Genomic DNA, 9861 nt, shown 5'->3' with positions numbered 1-9861 from the left:
CGTATAGACAGGGACAAGGAGAGTGTGAGAAAAGGGCAGGGGTGGGGTCAGGGAGAGAGTGTGCACAGGTAGTGAAGAGAGGCAGAGAACGAGGGAGGGGCAGACAGTGAGGGGGTGGAAAGTGGTAGTGAGAAAAGAAAGAGAAAGATGGATGAATCCAAAGAGAGAGACAGAGACATGGAATGTGGGATTTCCCAATTACCTGCATTGGTCAGTTTTATGGACATGGGAAATGATGTTAGTTACATCCACATGTAAGATTAGAGCAGTACACGGTCATCGGTGCAGAAGATTAGAGCCCCTGGTATTGGATGTAGTGTGTTAACGAGGAGTGAAGACTTATGATCGCACGGAGAACCGACTCTTGGAGGAACACGTCATGGAAACTGGCAATAAACCTCCCTCATTCACTCACCATCCCTCTGTATTCAGGCCATTCCAGATATCAGTGAGCTCCCACTCGCCCTCACCACCACTCAGTCACCCTCTCCCTCCTCAATCACTCCGACCATCTCTACTCACCCACACATCCCTCCCACCACATCCAGTCATTCCCTTCATCAGTGACATCAGGTCTCTCTATTCCCCCTTCACTCCTCAGTCACCCTCTCCCTCCCCAATCACTCCAACCATCTCTCCTCACCCACACATCCCTCCCATCACATCCAGTCATTCCCTTCCTCAGTGACATCAGGTCTCTCTATTCCCCCTTCACTCCTCAGTCACCCTCTCCCTCCCCAATCACTCCGACCATCTCTCCTCACCCACACATCCCTCCCATCACATCCAGTCATTCCCTTCCTCAGTGACATCAGGTCTCTCTATTCCCCCTCACCACCCCTCAGTCACCCTCTCCCTCCTCAATCACTCCGACCATCTCTCCTCACCCACACATCCCTCCCATCACATCCAGTCATTCCCTTCCTCAGTGACATCAGGTCTCTCTATTCCCCCTCACCACCCCTCAGTCACCCTCTCCCTCCTCAATCACTCCGACCATCTCTCCTCACCCACACATCCCTCCCATCCCATCCAGTCATTCCCTTCCTCAGTGACATCAGGTCTCTCTATTCCCCCTCCACTCCTCAGTCACCATCTCCCTCTTCAATCACTCCGACCATCTCTCCTCACCCACACATCCCTCCCAACCACATCCAGTCATTCCCTTCCTCAGTGACATCAGGTCTCTCTATTCCCCCTCACCACCCCTCAGTCACCCTCTCCCTCCTCAATCACTCCAACCATCTCTCCTCACCCACACATCCCTCCCATCACATCCAGTCATTCCCTTCCTCAGTGACATCATGTCTCTCCATTCCCCTTCACTCCTCAGTCACCCTCTCCCTCCTCAATCACTCCGACCATCTCTCCTCACCCACACATCCCTCCCATCACATCCAGTCATTCCCTTCCTCAGTGACATCAGATCTCTCTATTCCCTCACCACCCCTCAGTCACCCTCTCCCTCCTCAATCACTCCGACCATCTCTCCTCACCCACACATCCCTCCCATCCCATCAGTCATTCCCTTCCTCAGTGACATCAGGTCCCTCTATTCCCCCTCCACTCCTCAGTCACCTTCTCTCTCCTCAATCACTCCGACCATCTCTCCTCACCCACACATCCCTCCCAACCACATCCAGTCATTCCCTTCCTCAGTGACATCAGGTCTCTCTATTCCCCCTCCACTCCTCAGTCACCCTCTCCCTCCTCAATCACTCCAACCATCTCTCCTCACCCACACATCCCTCCCACCACATCCAGTCATTCCCTTCCTCAGTGACATCAGGTCTCTCTATTCCCTCTTCACTCCTCAGTCACCCTCTCCCTCCTCAATCACTCGGACCATCTCTCCTCACCCACACATCCCTCCCACCACATCCAGTCATTCCCTTCCTCAGTGACATCAGGTCTCTATATTCCCCCTTCACTCCTCAGTCACCCACTCCCTCCTCAATCACCCCGACCATCTCTCCTCACCCACACATCCCTCCCATCACATCCAGTCATTCCCTTCCTCAGTGACATCAGGTCTCTCTATTCCCCCTCACCACCCCTCAGTCACCCTCTCCCTCCTCAATCACTCCGACCATCTCTCCTCACCCACACATCCCTCCCATCCCATCCAGTCATTCCCTTCCTCAGTGACATCAGGTCTCTCTATTCCCCCTCCACTCCTCAGTCACCATCTCCCTCTTCAATCACTCCGACCATCTCTCCTCACCCACACATCGCTCACACCACATCCAGTCATTCCCTTCCTCAGTGACATCAGGTCTCTCTATTCCCCCTCACCACCCCTCAGTCACCCTCTCCCTCCTCAATCACTCCAACCATCTCTCCTCACCCACACATCCCTCCCATCACATCCAGTCATTCCCTTCCTCAGTGACATCATGTCTCTCCATTCCCCTTCACTCCTCAGTCACCCTCTCCCTCCTCAATCACTCCGACCATCTCTCCTCACCCACACATCCCTCCCATCACATCCAGTCATTCCCTTCCTCAGTGACATCAGATCTCTCTATTCCCTCACCACCCCTCAGTCACCCTCTCCCTCCTCAATCACTCCGACCATCTCTCCTCACCCACACATCCCTCCCAACCACATCCAGTCATTCCCTTCCTCAGTGACATCAGGTCTCTCTATTCCCCCTCCACTCCTCAGTCACCCTCTCCCTCCTCAATCACTCCAACCATCTCTCCTCACCCACACATCCCTCCCACCACATCCAGTCATTCCCTTCCTCAGTGACATCAGGTCTCTCTATTCCCCCTCACCACCCCTCAGTCACCCTCTCCCTCCTCAATCACTCCAACCATCTCTCCTCACCCACACATCCCTCACACCACATCCAGTCATTCCCTTCCTCAGTGACATCAGGTCTCTCTATTCCCCCTCCACTCCTCAGTCACCCTCTCCCTCCTCAATCACTCCAACCATCTCTCCTCACCCACACATCCCTCCCACCACATCCAGTCATTCCCTTCCTCAGTGACATCAGGTCTCTCTATTCCCCCTTCACCCCTCAGTCACCCTCTCCCTCCTCAATCACTCCGACCATCTCTCCTCACCCACACATCCCTCCCATCACATCCAATCATTCCCTTCCTCAGTGACATCAGGTCTCTCCATTCCCCCTCACCACCCCTCAGTCACCATCTCCCTCCTCAATCACTCTGACCATCTCTCCTCACCCACACATCCCTCCCATCACATCCAGTCATTCCCTTCCTCAGTGACATCAGGTCTCTCTATTCCCCCTCCACTCCTCAGTCACCCTCTCCCTCCTCAATCACTCCGACCATCTCTCCTCACCCACACATCCCTCCCATCACATCCAGTCATTCCCTTCCTCAGTGACATCAGGTCTCTCTATTCCCCCTCACCACCCCTCAGTCACCCTCTCCCTCCTCAATCACTCCGACCATCTCTCCTCACCCACACATCGCTCCCATCCCATCAGTCATTCCCTTCCTCAGTGACATCAGGTCTCTCTATTCCCCCTCCACTCCTCAGTCACCATCTCCCTCTTCAATCACTCCGACCATCTCTCCTCACCCACACATCGCTCACACCACATCCAGTCATTCCCTTCCTCAGTGACATCAGGTCTCTCTATTCCCCCTCACCACCCCTCAGTCACCCTCTCCCTCCTCAATCACTCCAACCATCTCTCCTCACCCACACATCCCTCCCATCACATCCAGTCATTCCCTTCCTCAGTGACATCATGTCTCTCCATTCCCCTTCACTCCTCAGTCACCCTCTCCCTCCTCAATCACTCCGACCATCTCTCCTCACCCACACATCCCTCCCATCACATCCAGTAATTCCCTTCCTCAGTGACATCAGATCTCTCTATTCCCTCACCACCCCTCAGTCACCCTCTCCCTCCTCAATCACTCCGACCATCTCTCCTCACCCACACATCCCTCCCATCCCATCCAGTCATTCCCGTCCTCAGTGACATCAGGTCCCTCTATTCCCCCTCCACTCCTCAGTCACCTTCTCTCTCCTCAATCACTCCGACCATCTCTCCTCACCCACACATCCCTCCCAACCACATCCAGTCATTCCCTTCCTCAGTGACATCAGGTCTCTCTATTCCCCCTCCACTCCTCAGTCACCCTCTCCCTCCTCAATCACTCCAACCATCTCTCCTCACCCACACATCCCTCCCACCACATCCAGTCATTCCCTTCCTCAGTGACATCAGGTCTCTCTATTCCCTCTTCACTCCTCAGTCACCATCTCCCTCCTCAATCACTCTGACCATCTCTCCTCACCCACACATCCCTCCCACCACATCCAGTCATTCCCTTCCTCAGTGACATCAGGTCTCTATATTCCCCCTTCACTCCTCAGTCACCCACTCCCTCCTCAATCACCCCGACCATCTCTCCTCACCCACACATCCCTCCCATCACATCCAGTCATTCCCTTCCTCAGTGACATCAGGTCTCTCCATTCCCCCTCACCACCCCTCAGTCACCCTCTCCCTCCTCAATCACTCCGACCATCTCTCCTCACCCACACATCCCTCCCATCACATCCAGTCATTCCCTTCCTCAGTGACATCAGGTCTCTCTATTCAGAATCAGGTTTAATGTCACCGGCATAATCGCCTCCCACATAAACATACATTTACAAACCAGCAGTGCACAAAGAGAGGACAAAGTAATGGAAGTAGTGATCATGGATTCATTGTCCATTCAGAAATCTGATGACGGAGGGAAGAATCTGTTCGTGAAATGCTGATTGAGTGTCTTCAGACTCCTGTTCCTCCTCCTTTGTGATAGCAATGTGAAGAGGGATTCCAGAGTGATGGGTTTCTTTAATGATGAATCCTATTCCATCTCCCCATCGCATTGCTGTCATAACACCCCCACACACCCTTTCTCCCGGTTACTCTGACCCTCTCCCTGGTCTCCACCCTTACCCTCTCCAGCCATCTACTGGCCCCTCGGTCCATCATCTCCCCTGACACCGTCATTCATGTGCCCTGCACTGCAGGTCGAGCAGGTGAATGGGCCCAGGAGTGGGGGAGTGGGGGACTGGGGCAATGGGGGAGAGGGGGAGAGGGGAGTGGAGGAGTGGAAATGATCAAATGTCTCCAACAGTCCCAAGACTCTTCAAAAACTCCCCAATATCACTAACTCCATGGACTCACCAGGTATCCAGTCAGTTCCCACCCGGCCACTGGGGCCTTGACCCTCTCGGCGTTTCCCACCACCCCAACACACAATGATCATTATCCGATCCCTCATCCATCCCATCCTAACACTACCCTAGCTGAGTCCTCTTGCTCTGGTCACCAACCCACCTCACCCGGCCCATGAACTAAACTCAGATCAAGGTCATTACTGCCCACGTTATAATTGTACAACACTCTCCCCTGTAGTGATCCTGGATAGTGTTGAAATTTGTCACAGGGAGGAGAGAGGAACCTCTCACTCCATCATTCACACCCCATCCCCTGCATCCAGCAGGTAAACTGATCTCTGAGACGCTGTATTTTACAGTGTGAGAGTGAATCCATACAGACAGAAGAATTCACACCTGGGCTCGTGTCTCCTGCTGGGACAGAGGATGATTTCTGGGTGTGTTCTCCAGACACTGACCCATCGGTCTGTTTCCCTGTGGAACTACCTGTGTGTGGAATAGAGGAACTGAGAGAGTGAGAGAGTGGAGACACTGAAGCAATCATCATGAGTCAGAGGAACAGAGGAATAGGTGTGTGTAGAAACCAACATCACACAGGGTCTCTCCACTGTCTCTCCCAATTCCCTGTCACCCCTGATCATTCCCTTCAGTGGGAGTCGGGACGAAGTTCAGGGATCAACATGGGGATCAGAGTTTCCTTCAATGATCCCCACCACTGATTCCTGACCTGCACTGTCCAGCTGTGGGTCTGTATACTTCCAGTGTCACTTCCTCTCCAGCCACCTCTTACCCTGTCCACTCAATTGCCCCTTCGTAGATCCGAATTTTCCCTCCAATCTGTCATTCACTCCATCCAACCCTCCTTCCTTCCACCCTCTTACTTCACTCCCCCTCACTCCTCTCTGCATTCACTATCCTCACTCCCCTACAGACTACTCACCAGTTCCATCCACAATTCTCCACTCTCCCCTCCATTCATTCCGCTCTCCTGCACTCCCCTCCCTCCTTTTCCTCCCCCACTGTCAGTCCTCCACTACTCCTTCAGCACCTACCTGCATACCCTTCACCCCACAGACTCTCTCTCAACCTCCGTCATCCATAGCCCTTCTTCCCCCCCATTCAATTCTCTCCTGACCTACACTGTTCATCTTCTCCCTCCTCCCCTATGCTGTCCCTTCCTTCCACTCTCCCTCACTCACTTCCTCTCTCTCACCTCCTCTCCTACCCTGTCCCTAATCTCCTCTGCTCTCTCTCATCCCTCCCCTCCACACTCTCTAATCCTCTGACCCCTCCTCCACTCATCTCCATCACACACAAACTAAACACCCAGATCTGTGGAGATGTGTATCAGACATCACAAGGACTTTAATGGGTTTCCGTTGTTCGTGTATTCCCCAGTCCGACACAGAGTGTTGAGCTACAGGGTCAACAGGGTCTAGTCTGTGCAACCTGCTATTCTGCCTATTCTCATTGACCCACACTTGGACCATAGTCCCCCATACTGTTCCCATCCTTGTACTTATCCAAACGTCTCCTCAGTGCTGCATTCAAACCCACATCCACCACTTCACTGACAGCTCATTCCACACTCTCAGTACCCTCTGAGTGAAGAGGTTGACCCTCAGGTCCGAGACCCTCAGACCTACCTGGAGAATACCTGAGGAGGAAGGTAAAGCTGTGCAAGTGCGGGTGACGTCAGAGGCGAGCGCGGGCTTTAAAAAGCGACCCATTTTCAGGAGCGGGCAGCATCGGTGCGGGCAGCGGAGTGGGAGTAAGGAGTGCTCGTGATCGACAGACGACTGGAGATTGGAGGATCGGAGGATCAGCCGTTGTAGGTAGGCCGAGACCCTCGGACCTACCTGGAGAATACCTGAGCAGGAAGGTAAAGCTGTGCAAGCGCGGGTGATGTCAGCGGTGAGCGCGGGCTTTAAAAAGCGACCCACTTTCAGGAGCAGGCAGCGGAGTGCGCAGGAGCAGAGTGCTGGGCTTCGGCGCAAGAGGACTTCGACAAGAAGCCTGTTTTTCATTTATTCTGACTAATCTGGGATCAGGTAATGGGGGAGACGGTTAGAGCAGTGGTGTGCTCCGTATGCAGTATGTGGGAGGTCAGGGTCAACACCGTTGTTCCTGATGTCCACACCTGCAATAGGTGCATCCAGCTGCAGCTCCTATCAGACCGAGTTAGGGAATTGGAGCAGGAGCTGGATGAACTACGGATCATTCGGGAGGCAGAGGCAGAGATAGATAAGAGTTATCGGGAGGTAGTCACACCGAAAAGACAGGAGGTAGGCAAATGGGTGACAGTCAAGAGAGGCAGGGGGAGCAGACAGAGAGAGAAGAACACCCCTGTGGCCGTTCCCATCAAAAATAAGTATACCGTTTTGGATACTGTTGGTGGGGATGACCTACCAGGAACAAGCTGCAGTGGTCCTGTCTCTGGCACTGAGGTTGGACCCTTGACTAGGAAGGGGAGGAGGGAAGAGAAGAGAGCGGTATTGATAGGGGATTCTATAGTCAGGGGGGCGGATAGGAGATTTTGTGGGGAAGATCGGGAGTCTCGGATGGTATGTTGCTTCCCTGCTGCCGGGGTCCGAGACATCTCAAATCGGGTGCAGGTTATTCTCGAGAGGGAGGGCAAGAATCCAGATGTTGTGGTCCATGTAGGGACCAATGACGTGGGTCAGATGAGTGAGGGGGTCCTGGGTAGGGAGTTCAGGGAGTTAGGTGCGCAGCTGAAGAGAAGGACCCCCAGGGTAACAATCTCTGGATTGCTACCTGTGCTACGTGCGAGTGAGGCAAGGAACAGAAGGATTATAAAGATTAATACGTGGCTGAGAGGATGGTGCAGGAGGGAGGGCTTCAGGTTTGTAGATAATTGGGCTTTGTTCCAGGGAAGGTGAGATCTGTTCCGAAGGGACGGTTTACACCTGAACTGGAGCGGTACTAACATTCTTGCAGGGAAGTTTGCTAGTGCTTCTTGGGGGGGTTTAAACTAAATTTGCGGGGGGCGGGGATCCAGAATGTGAGAGAGGATAGCGAGATGAAGAATAAAGGACATGGGGGGGACTACACGGTTCCGGAATATTAAGTGTGTAGTAGAGGAAGGTGAGGCGGAACAAGTGATAAGGAGGACACATGTACAGAGGGATGGTCTGACAGAACATGGAGTTAAATGTGCTGAAAGAATAAGTAAATTTAGGAAGGATAACAAAATTCTAGGGGCGTATAGCCTGATGGGAGTTCAGGGAGCTGGGTTAAGCACAATAGGCAGCGATTCAAACAGAGAGAGGAGAAATGGGTTAAAATTCTATATCTGAATGCACGAAGTGTCAGGAATAAGGCAGATGAGCTTGAAGCCCAGGTGCGAATGGGTAACTATGATGTTGTTGGGATAACGGAGACATGGCTGCGGGGAGATCAGACCTGGGAAATGAATGTACAAGGGTATACGTGCTATCGTAGGGACAGAAATGTGGGCAGAGGGGGTGGGGTGGCTCTGTTGGTGAGGAATGAGATTCAGTCCTTTGCAAGGGGGGACATAGGGTCAGGAGAAGTACAGTCTGTGTGGATAGAACTGAGGAACAGTAAGGGCAAAAGGACCCAAATGGGTGTTGTCTACAGGCCACCAAACAGTAGCATGGATATTGGGTGCAAGTTGAACAGGGAGTTAAAATTGGCATGTGGCAAAGGTAATGTCGCAGTAGTTATGGGGGATTTCAACATGCAGGTGAACTAGGAGAAACAGGTTGGTGCTGGATCCCAGGATAGGGAGTTTGTAGAGTGCCTACGGGATGCATTCTTGGAACAGCTTGTACGAGAGCCGACCAGGGACAAGACTATTCTGGATTTAGTGTTATGTAATGAACAGGATTTGATAAGCGATCTTGCAGTCAGGGAGCCATTAGGAGGTAGTGACCATAATATGGTAAGTTTTTATCTGCAATTTGAGAAGGATAAGGGCAGCTCGGAGGTGTCAGTGTTGCAGTTGAACAGGGGAAACTATGGAGCCATGAGGGAGGAGCTGGCCAAAGTTGACTGGACGGATAGCCTAGCAGAAAAGACAGTGGAACAGCAATGGCAGGTATTCTTGGGAATAATGCACAAGGTGCAAAATCAGTTCATCCCCCAGAGAAGGAAGGATTCAAAGGGGGGAAAGGGGCCACAGTGGTTGACAAAGGAAGTCAGAGATTACATAGCATTAAAAAAAAGGAAGTATGACAGAGCTAAGGTGAGTGGGAGGACAGATGATTGGGAAGTTTTTAAGGAACAACAGAACTTAACCAAAAAGACAATATGGGGAGAAAAAATGAGGTACGAACGCAAGCTAGCCAGGAATATAAAGGAAGATAGCAAAAGCTTTTTTAGGTATGTGAAGAGAAAGAAGATAGTTAAGAACAATGTTGGGCCCTTGAAGACTGAATTAGGTGAAATTGTTATGGGAAACAGAGAAATGGCAGAAGAATTTAATGAGTACTTTAGATCTATTATCTATTGTCTATTGTCAGGTTCCCCCTTAACTATTTCACCTTTCACCCTTAACCCATGACCTCTGTAATGTCAGTGGAAAAGCTTGTATTGACACGACCTGTACCCTCATCATTATATATACCTCCATCTAATCTCCCCTCATTCTCCTTCATTCCAGGGAATGAAGCCCAAACCTATTGAACCTTTCACTATAACCCAGGTCCTCA

This window comes from Hemitrygon akajei, unplaced genomic scaffold (genome assembly GCF_048418815.1).
Source record: "Hemitrygon akajei unplaced genomic scaffold, sHemAka1.3 Scf000072, whole genome shotgun sequence".
NCBI classification, from domain to species: domain Eukaryota; kingdom Metazoa; phylum Chordata; class Chondrichthyes; order Myliobatiformes; family Dasyatidae; genus Hemitrygon; species Hemitrygon akajei.
Note: the sequence above shows the minus strand (reverse complement) of the source record.